Genomic DNA, 15,164 nt, shown 5'->3' with positions numbered 1-15,164 from the left:
AATAAAACTACACTTGGCAGAACTACAAGAATAAATTTACCACCACAGCCATAAATTTTTAACACCCTTCACTATGAAACTGATAGAACTAACAGAGAAAGAAAAAAGATAGGTATGAATATAAAACATTCAAAATATTTAATGACAGGCCTCATTAAAGGGCATATATGAACATTCACTTCACCTAACAAAGAGGAAATACAGATTCTTTTAAATTATAAATGTTAGATTTACAAAAATACAAAGGTGCTGGCAAGGTGGTACATGCCTATAATCCCAATATCTCAAGTGCTGGTCAGAGAGCTGGTAGAGGTCTTTGGCACTCTGTGGAGGGGCCTTTTCTCAGGGTTAAAGGCCACTTGGGCAAGGCCAGTGGGGCTTACCATATTCTTGTCTGTCTTCTTGAATTCTGCAGTTGTAATTCTGTGCAATCCAAAGGTGACTGTCTTAGACTAGAGGTGTTTTGTTTATCTGGACAGCTAGCTATGCAGGACAGTGGGCAGCACTGCTTTTGACTTTTTTGAAGAACAGGGGTTTGGTAAGAAATAAGAGTCAAACTTCACAAAGTCCTTCTCTGTTCTCATTGGCCACAGTCCTGATGCTTCCTAGATCTTGGATCAACGTGACTTTGGATCCCAGTATTCCACTGTGTTCAATCTAGGTCAATATTTCTTTCATCTTCTCTTTCTTTTTAAAAACTGTTGTTTTCTAATTGTACAGATTGTGGAGGTCAGGGCTGCTGGGCTCTGACTTCTTTTTCAGTGTCCTCCTGCACTGGGGTAGGGTGACCCGGCCATACTCTCCCTTTTCGAGGCTCAAGGAAGGACAGGCCAGTGTGGTCTAGTCACTGCTGTTGACCAGGACAGCTCGAAGCTTATGCTTTCTTTTCAGGACTTGAGCTCATCTGTTGGGGAACCTCTGGCAGCTGATCTCTGAAGATGACTCCTACCAGAGTCACTCTGAGACTTGTCTTCCAGAGGAAACTCTATGGATCCCAGATCTCTCCCTGTGCCTTCAGCCTCTTTCTTCTTAGCCTCTTCCTCCTGTTGTGTGTGGGGACAACAGGAGGAGATGCTCTGAGCTACTCTCCTCCCCTGAGCTGGACTTTACTCTTGCTCTGGGCAAAGTTGCAAGCACCTGCAGGGCCTGCCTCTGAGAAGTTGGAGGTCCCTGTCCCTGCTCTATGCTGAAGGTGTGGCCACTTCCCTGGTGCCCCAAGTCTCAGGCTGGGGGTGGTTCTTCTTCTTTTTTTTTCCTTTTTTTCTTCTGAATGCTGCCTTCGCTGTCCTCTTTCTCAGAAAGACAGTTTTCTGTCTCTTTCTCCAAGTCAGCTTTCTTCAAAAGCTTATGTCCCGCCCCCCCCCACCACCACCACCTTCCTTGACTGAGGGCTTGATCATCTTCATCAGTAGAAATGTCCTCAGGAAAACTGAGTTGAGAAGTCACCTTTAGTGAGGATTTGGAACTTTTTGATTAGTTTGCAGAGATGCTTCTGGTTGAAAGGAGGGATGCTTTTCTTGTTGGTTATTTCAAGGAGTTGGTTGGCAACAGCCTTTTAGTCAAACTGGAGTAGTAACCCTGTGTCCTTGAAGATTCCATGGTCTGTCCTTTCTCTTTCTTCATTGATTCTGTCTCTCTGGGAGTGGTATTTTCCCAGTGTTGTCTTCTTTCAGCTGATTGCTGCTGCCTCATTTTCAGAAGTCTCTTCTTCAGAGGTCACCACTACACACTGTCATTTTCTGTTCCTCCATTGTCTTTTCAGATACAAAAGAAAACTAATCTACAATGACTTCTAAAACACCCCAAGGTATTGTCTGTATCAGTGTATGGTCCTTGGTCTTGGCAGCAATTTTGCAGAATGGATCAATAAACTTGAGGTTCTAAGCCAAAAGCTCTTTCCTTCCCACTTTGGGAAGTTCATCCAGGTAAATATTAATGAAGTGGAATCTCACTCCAGGAGAATGACTCTCAGGACACAGGATCTACTTCGTCAGAACATACAGAAAAAAATCTTGATTCAGCTTTCTTCCCAGCCATTCCATTTCAGAACTTCAAAAAACTGCCTCCAGACCAGATGGATCAACATATATTTGTGCAGGCGCAGCACGTCTATTCTCTTCCATTCTCTATTCATGGTTTGCCAAAAGGTCTGAATGAACAGGTGCACAAATGCTATGAACAGGGAAGTTCTGAAAAACATGAAAACATCAGAACTAAGAGCCTCTGAGCTGTTAACAAAATGGATGAGTTGGGAAATAGTTTTCGCTAGCTCCTCCTGCAGAAGGGGTTCATACTACACCCACAGTAGAAGAGTCCTTTCCATATTTTTAGGAGTTCTCCTTGGCTGAAACTTCTTTTCTCGATCTGCGCCTTCAAGGTGAGGTACTGGCGCAGCTCCCTCACCACCTGATAGGTCGCTGACACTCTCTTCGCGGACACCAGCGCTGAGAGAACTGGAGATCCACTGGCTGCAAGGTAGTAGAGCCAGTACCAGACCAAGCATCCCCGGCAGCACGCTGTAGGCTGCGCCTGCGCAGAGGAGGATATAATTATCAAGGTAAATCTGAAGACAAGAGAGAACTGGGTAGATTGAGAAATGTTTTTGTTTTTGTGATAAAACAAATAACATTTAATGATGGATTGGGTAAGGGAAATAGGGGGGAAAGTCTAGCTTATCAAATTGCATGTATGATAGTACCATTCTCTGGAACAGAAAACACTGGAATAGAATCAGATTCAGAGAAGATCATGTCATGGAAAATATGAAATACCTTCAAGGTATTGAAATAGAGATACCAGGTAGATGATTGGACCTGCATGACTATTGTGAGCTAGAGATACATATCTGGAGATATAACTGTATGAATGGCATTTGCAGCCTAAGGAAAGTGTGTAATTGGAAATGAAGGGTTAATTTGTCCAAGACACCCCTACAGATTGATCTCTCATATACAGGAGGTTAGTTTCCTGAAAAGTCCAATGAATACTGCAGGCAGTTTATCCCTGTAGAATATTGATGTATTGAATCAGGCTGTGTCAGAAAGAAGAGTATTAATAAGGAAGTAAATAGAGTGGGATGTGGGGTTGAGGGAAGGTTTTTTGTTTTGACTTTTTAAAAATTATCAGATCAGGGCTAGGGTTATGGCTTGGTGGCAGAGTGCTTGCCTAGCATGCATGTGTGAGACACTGGGTTCTATTCTCAGCACCATGTATCCATAAATAAAATAAAGGTCCATTGACACTAAAAAAAAAAAAAAATTAAATTATCAGATCACTGAGAGTGTTTTCAATGCTCTACTTGAAACTAAGTGACTATTTCAGAGAAAGAGTAATGATGATATAAGATCCAAAGCACAGGAAGCTTCATAAATAAATTAATTAAAACTAGGGGGAAAAAGCAACACCCAAAAAGAAAATTGCTCATTAAGTTGTGGTATTTATATAATGTAGTATTTTTCAGCCATTAAAAATGATGCATATGAGCCTTGTGTGATGGTACATACCTGCAATCTCAGTGACCTGAGAGGCTGAGGCAGGAGGATCACAAGTTCAAGGCTAACCTCAACAGTTTAGCGAGGCTAAATTAGTGAGACCCTGTCTCAAAATAAAAAATAAAAAGGGCTTGGGATGTGAATCAGTGGTTAAGCACCCCTGGGTTCAATCCCCAGTACCAAAAAAAAAAAAAAAAATGAGAAAAGGATAGTATTGACCTAAGTAACAAGAACTGTTACTGACCTTGGGTTCTTGAACTCAGAGTTCAGAAACAAACAATGGTCCCGGAAAGAATTTTAAACATGGGCATGGCTTTATTAAGGACTTCTGCTTGAGCCAGAGGGAGACATCACATGAGGGACAGAGACCCAGGTTGACTCAAGCAAAGAACAAAGGGAGAATATCTTTCATGCCATCCCCAGGGTAGGTAGGATCTTGGTGTTTTTGTTGTTGTTTGTTTGTTTTGTGGTGTTGGGGATTGAACCCAGGGCCTTGTGCATGGAAGGCAAGCACTCTACTAACTGAGCTATACCCCCAGCCCCAGGATATTGGTCTCTTGATATCATTGCATGAAGAGGTGGGACTACAGTTATGCCTGTGCTTTTCCTTATTATGCTTTTTCATGTGTTGCATGTTTTATAACCATCTTGAGTCTGTACCTAGGGATGTGTGTTTTGCCATGCTAATAGGTAAAGTTAACTGTGAGTTACCTTAATGACAATTCTATGCATGCATTTGTCCCTCACCCACCTGGTATGCCCTTATCATCTAGCAAAGTCTTTAAGATTATTACTTTCAGAACTGATATTTCTGCTGACCATATAATCTCAGAAGGCTAGCCAGGCTCAATAGCACACACCTGTAATCCCAGAGGCTCAGGAGGCTGAGGCAGGAGGAAAACAGATTCAAAGCCAGCTTCAGCAATTTAGCAAGATTGTAAGCAACTTAGTGAGACCCTGTCTCAAAATTTAAAAAAATTTTTAAAGGGTGTTGGGGATATGGTTCAGTGGTTAAATTCCCCTAGGTTTAATCCCTGGTATCAATCATCATCATCACCACCATCACCACCACCACCACCATCATCATCATCATCATCTCAGAAGGCTGAGTTGACTTCCCCAGACTTTCATCCTCTGTCTTGTTATTTCAATCCCATGGCCTCAAAAACTAGTTCACTTTTTAACTCCTCATTTTCTAATATGACCATTAGTTAGCCCCATAGGACTGAGAGCTAGCTGTGTTCTCCTATTGCCTATGAGAGGTTTTATCCCTTAGTCCAAAGGGGGTCCTGTTGTTCCTGGGGGTCTCTGAGTGTGTCAAGGCCAGCCATATGAGGAAGACTTATCATTATATACCCCCTCAGATCTTTCTAATTCTTACCTTTAAAGATTCATTGCCTAGTCAAACCTGTTAAAAAATGATTTTGGGTTGGATGGGGGGATACAGGGATTGAACCCAGAAGTGATTTACCACTAAGCTACATCCCCAGCCCTTTAAATTTTTTTTTTATTATTATTTTGAGACATGTATCTCTCAGTTGCTTAGGGCCTTGCTAAATTGCTGAGGTTGGCTTTGAATTTGTGATCCTCTTACCTCAGCCTCCTGAGCCACTGACATGTGCCACTGCACCCAGGAGTGATAAAATTATTTTAAACAACCCAAATCAAAGATGCATTGTGTATGAAAAGTATTCATAAAATGGGCATCATGGTTGTATCCAAAACATCTAGTCAATTTTTTGTGGCAATATATATCTTCATTTTTTTTGAGTGGTGGATGACTTTTATATTTTTATTACAAAATTTTCTTATAAAAAAAGTAAACAGCAAAATAAAACTCATCACCCAACCAATTTTGTTTTGTCAATATCCCCATTTATTCTACCATTTTCACACCGAGTTTTTGTAATGTAAATTTCAGATATCATAGCATTTCACCTATAAATACTGATTATTTATCTCCCAAAGATAAGGATTCCACAAAATAATTATAATGTAATTATTATACATAAAATATTTGCTAAAGTTAATTGATAACATCAAATATCCAGAGAATATTCAAATTTTCTCAGTTGCCTTACACATTTTTTTGTGTGTGTGTGTGTGTATGTGGTACTGGAAGTTGAACCCAGGAATACTTTGTCACTCTCCCACTGAGTTACATCCCCAGCCCTTTTTATTTTTAGAAAATAAAAATTTAAAAAAATTTTTAAAAATCAAACTTTTGATGTTCTTGCCTCAATATCCCAGTAGCTGGGTCTGTGGACATAGGTCTAAGACATTTTTAATAATTTACTCATTTGAATCAGAATCCAAGTAAGAGCTCACATATCTCATTTTGTTGAGATATGGCTGAAGGCTTTTTAATTCTGTGGTACCACTCTTCTTTCCCCCTCTTAACCCTAATTATAATTCTACTTTGACTCAGGTACTCACACTTCTGCACAGCCCATGTGTTGACTCTATCTCTGACACTGAGGGCATGTAGCTCAGGGGCCTAATCTCATCCCAGGCCACTGCTGACCATTCATAGTTCACAATTTAGACCAATGAGAAATGACTTTCCTTATCCTTCTGAGAAAGCTTGAGGATCTCAAACACTGTCTCGGTCTCCTTCCCTGCCTCCTTTTCTCCTGCCACCACCCCTCCATGTACACCAGTTAATTAAAAAAAGATCACAAATAAAACATAAGAGTAAAAATTATAAGCTTTTAGAAGAAAATATATAAGATACTATTTTCATGATCTGGGAGAAGGCAAAGACTTCTTTTTTCTTTTGTAAATATTTATTTTTTAGTTGGACACAATATCTTTTTTATTTATTTTTATGTGGTGCTGAGGATCAAACGCAGGGCCTTGCATGTGCTAGGCGAGCACTGTACCCTTGAGTCACAAACAACCCAGCCCGGCAAAGATTTCTTGAACAGGAAACAGAAAGCAAAAAAGCATAAAGGCAACAATTTGATATTAATTTTTAAAAATTTCTTAGCAGACAATATAATTGTGAAAAAGACTAGGCATTTTCTCCATAATAGAAAATATTTACGGGCTGGGGATGTGGCTCAAGCCGTAGCGTGTTCGTCTGGCATGCGTGCAGCCCGGGTTCGATCCTCAGCACCACGTACAAAAACAAAAAGATGTTGTGTCCGCCAAAGACTAAAAAATAAATATTAAAAAATTCTCTCTCTCTCTCTGTCTCTCTCTCTCTCTCTCTCTCTCTCTCTCTCTCTCTCTCTTTAAAAAAAAAAAGATAAACTTAAAAAGAAAATATTCACAAATCACATATCTCATAAAGCATTTTTACTTGAAGAATTCCAACCAACCAAAAGACAAATTACCCAATAAACTGAAGATATTTATTCTATGCTACTCTCAAGAAGTATAAAACATGACCCCTACAATAGAAAGATAGTTTAACTTCTCTTATGACACAAAGTGAATAAATGACAAAAAGCTTCCTCTCTAAGACTGACATGAAATAATAAAAGGATAGGGTAGAAGATGTTTTCCTCTTCAGATGTCACATCTAACTTAATATATGGGAGAGAATTAGTCCTGGAAAAATCTAATCACACTAAAAATTTTTAAAAAAAAAAACACTTCTATTTTCTTGAGTTCTGAGATAACACAACAAATATTGAGGACATTTAAGTTAAAATCTTTAGGAACTGGAGATGTAGCTCAGTGGTAAAGCACCACTTATCTAACATGTATGAGGCCCTCGGTTTGATCCCTAGAACTTAGAGAAAAAAAATCAATATCTAACTATGAATCAGCTCCATACATATCAATTCTCTTCCCTGTGAGTCTACAGTGGGACATACATGCTAACAGCAGCTGAAAGAAATGTCAGGTCACCAGAACTTTTTCAGGAATAGATTCTTGCAAACCTACTTTCATAATATGTTAGGATTAAAAATATATTAGCTCTTAGGATAAATGTAAATGATAGGATTTCCATAAGTCACATAAATTGATTGTGTAAAGTAGAAGCTTTTGGCTATGCTTACAATAAATGTTTCAAAATTTCATTTATCTATTGCAAAATTTCAGGGTATCTGTTAATATAAAAGCAATACTGGGTCTTCCCTGGTAAGGCATTAGGATATCAATAGACAAACATCCAAAATGTGACTTATATGAGAATCTTAAAATCTTAACCATGAAAGAATTTATAGAAGTCTGTGACTTTCACAATAAATAAGATCAAAAATTCGTCTTATAAATGATTTTTTTTCTGAAACTTGTAGTGATCACTTGAGAAAGTAGCATGAAAAATTGTTTCCTACTAAAAATAATAGTGTCAAGAAAACTAGTGTTGGGGTGATAGAGCTCAGTGCTCAGTGGTAGAACACTTGCATAGCATGTGTGAGGCACTGGATTCAGTTCTCAGTCCACATATAATCAATCAATCAGAGGCTGGGGCTGGGGCTCAGTGGTAGAGCACTCCCCTCATAAGTGTGAGGTATTGGGTTCAATCCTCAGCATCACATAAAAACAAACAAATAAAGATATTGTGTCCACCTACTATGGTGAGCCGTTTCTGTGTACTGTGGCCGCCATTACAAGATGGCGCTGGTTTCCGCTGTAGTCTGTGACAAACAACTCCTTATCAGAATGAGTTGGCACGCTGTGACTTGGCACCCTATGAGAAAAGTCCACGTGGCAGTTGTGCATTGGGGCTTTATCTGCTTTATTAAGGCTGGGGCACACGGAAGCAGAGGGAGAAACAAGCTAAAAGACATGTCAAAACAAAGGCCTGGATAAACTGCTGAAGGAAGAATCCTGTGTCTTGTTTCTTTTGCTGGCGAGGGGTCGCAGCAACCTACAACTAAAAATATTTTTTTAAAAATCAATCAATCAACAATAAAAGGTATTGTGTCCACCTTTATATATATAATAATATAATAATAATATACACATATATAAAACTTGGGTATCATTGAACTTGGGTATTTGCAGCCATTTTTTTTTTGTACTTTGGCTTCCTCCCCCCACCCCCATTTCAGTGAAGTGCTGTCTTTTTTAAAGATTTAATTTCAGTTAGATAAAAGCTGCTGGTGAATTCTCCATGGGTAACTTAGTCCCAAGTTCACCACATATATTTTCATGTGAGGGTTAAATACAATAAAGAGCATGACATTTTTCATACTCTCAAGGAGTTCAACTTCTAGAAAGTTAAGAGACATGTAATTGTGATAATAATATACAGTAAATTGTAGAGAAATCCTTCAAGTTTTACTAATGAACCTGGGGATGTGAAAGAGAGGCACCACTTTCAGGGTGTGTGTGTTGGGGGGAGAATCAGAGAGATTTCATGCCTTAAAGCAGGTCATATTTACACATGGGGAATAGAAATGAGCAGGACAATCTGCTTAACAGCAAATAATAACAGCTGATATTTGTTGAGCATTAATAGCTGATTTAGCCGAGGCTTATGGGTAATTGGAGAATTAAGGCTTACATGTTTAGCCAGATTTCACTTAGCCGTGAATGACATGCTTAAGAGCTTGAAGCCTGTTTGAAAAGCAGTGAGGGGTAGCATCATCAAGAGTGTAGTGGAAAAGAATAGTACAGCTGGATGAGCTAAGAGGCTACTGCAATCATACAGGTAAGTGGAAATACAGCATATTAAGGTAGAAGTAAGTAATGAAGATGAGGATAAGCAATGTGGATTATCAGGATGCAGAATCTAGAATCTAAATGGATGATGGACTACATGGGTAAGAGTTGAAGATGCCTTGAAAGTCAGTGGTAGTCCAGGAGTACAGAAGACCTTTTGAAGGACAAATGCTAATTCAAAAGTTCTATGCACACTTTTGTTTTGGGTGCTGGAAATCAAATGCAGGATCTCACGCTAGGCAAGTGCTCCACCACAGAGCTACAACCACACCAAAACCCTTTTGACAGATTTTAATGGAGGAGACAGTACTTAAATGTGAGTCATCCATTTCTCGTAAAGCTAGGTCTGAGGCATTCGAATTTGTTATACATGTTTGATTTTTGTCCCTTCCTGCACTTCAATGCAGTGGACCTGCAGATGAATGCATATTACCATATTTCTTGCTGTTCATATGCACACGCTGTGTTTCTAAGTAGCCTGAGTCAGGAGTGTGGAATAATCCTATGCTACATCCATTTCATAAATGCATCTGAGTACAGGTTTTCCACATCTACATTGTGCAGGTCTAATTTACATAAAATCACTTTCAATGGGATAATATTTTCTGGGAAAAAAAAAGACACCCATGTACAAGAATAGATAAAGGCAGAAGGTGCCAAGAGACTGAAGAAAGAGATGGACAAATACAGAATTGGGTACTTATAGACCACAGTGTGTCATAGGCAGCAGCAAGAAATGCAGGTCCCCACACTATGAGGAAAGAGGAAAGAGTTTAAATGCTCAGACAAAATGGACCAGCCAGAATGTACTTGTGTTTTCTCAAAAATTATTAACATATCAAAGCATCAGTTAGGATACAGTCTGGTGGCTGGGTATAACTCAGTGGTAGACCCCTTGCCTAGCATGTGCAAGACCCTGGGTTCTTTCCCTAGCACCTCAAAAAAGAAAATCAGAGGAGTTGTTTAAAAGAGAAGAAAATGGGCTAGGGCGTAGCTCAGTGGTAGAGTGCTTGCCTAGCATGCATGAGACCCTACGAAAGAAAAAGAAAACAGAAAAGAAAGAAAAACAATCCAGGTGTTAGTGATGAGGACAAAACACTTGGATGACTATCTTAACGTATGCCAGGGTTACTTGGCAGGCAAAATTATGTTAACAACCACTATGGCTTTTCTTTACTCATTTATTTATTTTTGGTTCTGGGGATTGAACCTGGGGCCTCGTACATGGTAATCACACACTGTACCACTGAACCAGCTCCCCCAGCCCCCTTATTGATTATAACTTCAAACATTTTTGGAAGATGTCATCAGACAATGAAATTAAAAGAAATGGGATTTCATCTTTCCAATACCTCTTCATTTGTACAAATCCCTATTTCATCATATGTTCAACACATGGCATAGATGCTGAACTATAATTTGTACTGAAAAAGATACCAATAAATATAAGACACTACCTTTATCCAGAAGAAAATAACAAGTCAGAGCTTTTGGTGGAGATGGAAGAGAGGTAAAAGATATAGCAGAAACAGATTATGATATGTACAGTTGAACTCATATTTTTTGTGTGTCTAATCTGTTCCAGGTGCTGTTCTAGGTACTGGAGATATAGCATTAAATAAGACAGATAATACCCTGTCCTTGTGGATTTACATTCCATTACAGAAAACATAGAACACAGAAATAAGGATAAATAATATGATGTTAGCTATTTAAAAGTGCCATGTCCCCACACACACACCAAAAAAATGAGGAATCACAAATTCAAAATTCACAATGTGGGAAAGAGCTTGGACTGTTTGAGGAATAGTGCAAAGCCTAATATAATAAGAGTAGATGCGGCCGGGTGAAAGAGCTAGGAAATTGGGTCAACAGAAGTGGTAGGATAGCTTAGGAGAGTTTGATGAGCCACTAAATGATTTGAACTGGTGGACTGATGTAAAAAATGTACATTTTTAAAAATACTACCCTTGCTATTGAATAGAGAGCAAACTTAGGGGCTACAAGGATGCAAGCCAAGAGCCCAGTGAGGGATGACAGTGTCTTGGACCAGATTTATTTTAGTAAAGGTGGTGAGAAATTATGGCTTTTGAGAATTTACTGAGGATAGGAAGAAAAAAAAAAGGTTTAAAAAAAAAAGAGGCATTAAGAATTTAAGACTTCTAAGGATTTTTGTCCTGAGTTACCAGGTGATGGAGCCGCCAGTTATTGACATGGAGGATACCAGAAGAAGAGCGGTTGGGGTACAAAGGAAACAGAGTCCCTTAAATTTTTAGATGTTTATTAGATATGTAAGAAGAGCCAGTCATGTGACACAGGAAGGTTGCAAATTCAAGGTTAGCCTCAGCAATTTAGCAAAGCCCTGTCTAAAAATAAAAACTAAAAAGGACTGGGAAGGTAGCTCAGTGATAAAGTGTCACTGAGTTTAATCTCCAGTATGACACAATAAACAAAAAAACAAAAAAGAGTTGTCAGCAGTGGATTGTATTAAAACCATACAACTGGAAGGAATCACTTAGGGAAGATAAGAGATAGAGAAATTTGAGGTAATAAGACATCCAACATTTACAGATAGGCAAGTGGAGGTGGATCTAGCAAAGCAGTATAAGGAGGAGCAATCAGGAAAGTTGGTGGACCCAAGCCATGTGAAGAAAATTTGTCAAGTATTTTAATGCTCCTGTTAGAGTAAGAAAATTGAAATCAAAAGTTGGGTTTGGCAACATGGAGGTTTCACATCCTAGAAGCTTGTGGTTTTGATGGAATTATGACTATAAAACCTGATTGGAATAGATTTAATGGAAAATGGAACCACTTTCCTATATGACTGCTGAGTTTTAATTATATAACACATTTGGAGGACAATTTGACGATATCTATCCAAATTCAAATGCACATATTTCTGGTCAAACAATTCAACATAAATTTTATCCTATAGTTATATTTAAATTTATACAAAACAATAGATATAGAGGTGATTTTTATATCATTGTTTGTAGTGGTGATAAAGAACTGGTGAAATTGTGATATATCATATGTCACCAAGAATCATAAAAATAATGAAAAAATGCTTTATATTTTATACAGAAAGGACTCTATTGATATTGAATAATCTCCAGGATGTATTGTTAAGTAGGGGTAAAAATCAAGGTACAGAAGGAAATTCATACTGTGTTAACATTTGGGGGAAAAAAAGACTACGTAACTGGGGCTGGGGTTGTGGCTCAAGCGGTAGCACGATCGCATGCATGGGGCGCTGGGTTCGATCCTCAGCACCACATAAAAATAAAGATGTTGTGTCCACCAAAAACTAAAAAATAAATATTAAAAAATTCTCTCTCTCTCTCTTTAAAAAAAAAAAAAAGACTACATAACTGTATGTATATTGCATATTTTGATTAACTGCTAACATTGTTGCCTCCAAGTTGAAAAACTAGTTTATTGGGACACAGGAATACTGGGTACCCTCTTATAACATCTAAATTTGAATTTATATAAATGTTTTACTTACTAATTTTTTAAAGACAGAAAATGCTGGGCATGGTGGTTCACGCCTATAATCCCAGCAACACAGAAGGCTGAAGCAGGAGAATCACAAGTTTGAGGCCAGCCTCAGCAACTTAACAAGGCCCTAAGCAACTTAGTAAGACACTGTGTCAAAATAAAACATAAAAAAAGGCTGGGAGTACATTTCAGTAGTTGAGTGCCCCTGGGTGAAATACCCAGTAAATAATAATAATAACAACAACAACAATAACAACAGAGAGAATACAAGGTGAAGAAGTAATGGTAGTCTGAATAATTCTTTCACAATTTTCTCTATCTCTCTGGTACTAGGGATTGAACCAGGATGCTCTACCACTAAGCTATATCTGCAGCCCTTTTTTGTTTTTTATTTTGAGATAGGGTATTACTAAGTTGCCAAGGATGGCCTGAAACTTGCAAGCCTTTTGCCTCAGCCTCCTGAGTTGCGAGGATTAAAGGTCTGAACCACTGAGCCCAGCAATTAATTTGATTTTAAAGGAGAATGCAGAAAATGGGGCACTAACTGGAGGATCATGTAGAAAACTGGTAGGTTTCATTTCTAGTTTAAGTTGGGCAATATTATAACATGTTTGTATGTGGATAGAAATATTAAGGTATGGGGGGAGTGAATAATAAAAGAGAGAAAGAGAGGACAATGGCTCTTTGTGAATAGGGAAGTAAGGATGGGACCCAGTGCTCAAGGGAGACTTTAGGAAGTTGGACAGATACCAATGTCATAGGAGAAAAGGCAAAATTTATTGGTATAAAAGCACACAATTGGCAGATGTACTGGTGGGGATATATGAATACTCATTAAATAAGTGGCATGTTGAGAGTGAAGCACTGGAATTAGTGGAAAGACAAAGCAGTATGAGATAGTTACTTAAGGAAATAAGAGATGGGATCAACTAAGGAAGTATAGCAGTTCTGCTTTGTCATTCATTTAAAATGAGACTAAGTTAGCATTTGTATTTTTATATAGCCAAATTTGGCTTCTTGGATGTAGTTCTGGACCAGATGGAAAGTTGTATTTCATTAAGCCTGGGGATTTCCAGGTGAGTATGATGAGAGGCAAAAGAAGCAAAGAAATTTAGGGGCTGGGGATGTGGCTGGGCTGGGGATGTGGCTCAAGCGGTAGTGTGCTCGTCTGGCATGCGTGCGGCCTGGGTTCGATCCTCAGCACCACATAAGAGCAACGATGTTGTGTCCGCCAAAAAAACTGAAAAATAAATATTAAAAATTCTCTCCTCTCTCTCTCTCTCTCAAAAAAAAAATGCTTATTGTATTTAAAAAAAAAAAGAAATTTAGGTATTTGCAAGGGAGTAACTACAGTGATCAACTGAGGAGTCAAAGCTGGATAAGAGACATGACCATGTTGTTCCTATTGAAACAAGATCCTCTCAAAAATAAAAACCTTCTGGAAAAAAAATGTTAAAAGTAACTACCTGAAGGCACTGGAAAAGGAACAAAGCAGGCAAAAACTAAATGGGAGTCAACATTTGAAAGAAGGGACAACAGGTGAATTTCTTATTCTTGCAGGAAGTGGTTCAGCTCCCAGTTGGCATTAGATAATTACAGTTAAAGTAGAAAAATCGATGTTTCATTAGCTCAAACAGGAAAACAGCTCTACAAAGTTTGTAGGGAAATTCTGAAAAGATAAGCCAAAACAGAAGAACCCCAATTTTGCATTTAAATTTGCCCATATCTCTGGCTTATCCATGAATACATATAGGGTTCAGACTCTAAGCAAGGCTAAGGTGCAAAGAATGAACTGAACATGGCTTTTTAGATTGACCTACCTGCTTTGAAGGCATGTGTTTCCTTCTGAGGCTCTTCTGTGATTGCCATGTGCTGAGACTGTCTCCAGTAATGAGGACTTGGCACTGTTGTCATATTAACCTAATTCACATCACTGCTAGTTAATTCTGGCATTCTGTTCCACTGAATATTTGATGGTGAAATCCTCTTCCTTCTCCACCACCTCCCCCACTTTCATAGATACAACACTCAGTGTAAGTACCCTGGCTCATGAGCCACAAAAAAGCAGCCAACATACATTAAACATGCTTATTATTCCCAGGACAAAGAGACCTGAGGGTCCTAGGTGGGAAACAGATATCTCCCAACATAGAAGAATGGCCTTTGCAGAATTCAAAGCACACTTCTGGAATTTAATTTGAACAAAGGTATCAAAAAGTTTGTAAATACTTTTATAATTTTTATTTCCCTGAATCTTTTTTTGAGGGGGAGGGAGAGAAGTACTGGGGATTGAACTCAGGGGCACTCAACCACTGAGCCACATCCCAGCGCTATTTTATATTTTATTTAGAGACAGTGTCTCACTGAGTTGCTTAGCACCTTGCTGTTGCTGAGGCTGGTTTGAACTCAGGATCCTCCTGCCTCAGCCTCCTGAGCTGCTGGAATTATAGGTGTGAGCCACTGTTCCCAGCTTCCCTGAATCTTTGAATTGTGGTTAACTATGTTCCAGTGATTTGGGGAGCTACCATTATCCTGTCAATCTCTTCTTGA

At 38.7% G+C, this 15,164-nt stretch overlaps 1 pseudogene; it reads right to left on the bottom strand.

Annotated features, from left to right (window-relative positions):
• Positions 1–284: 284 nt before the first annotated feature.
• On the bottom strand, positions 285–14,528 carry LOC113183366 (ribosomal RNA processing protein 1 homolog B-like; annotated as a pseudogene).
• Positions 14,529–15,164: the final 636 nt, after the last annotated feature.

The sequence above is a fragment of the Urocitellus parryii genome, chromosome 8 (genome assembly GCF_045843805.1).
Source record: "Urocitellus parryii isolate mUroPar1 chromosome 8, mUroPar1.hap1, whole genome shotgun sequence".
In the NCBI taxonomy this organism is placed as follows: domain Eukaryota; kingdom Metazoa; phylum Chordata; class Mammalia; order Rodentia; family Sciuridae; genus Urocitellus; species Urocitellus parryii.
Note: the sequence above shows the minus strand (reverse complement) of the source record. Positions and strands in the feature narration are given on the sequence as shown.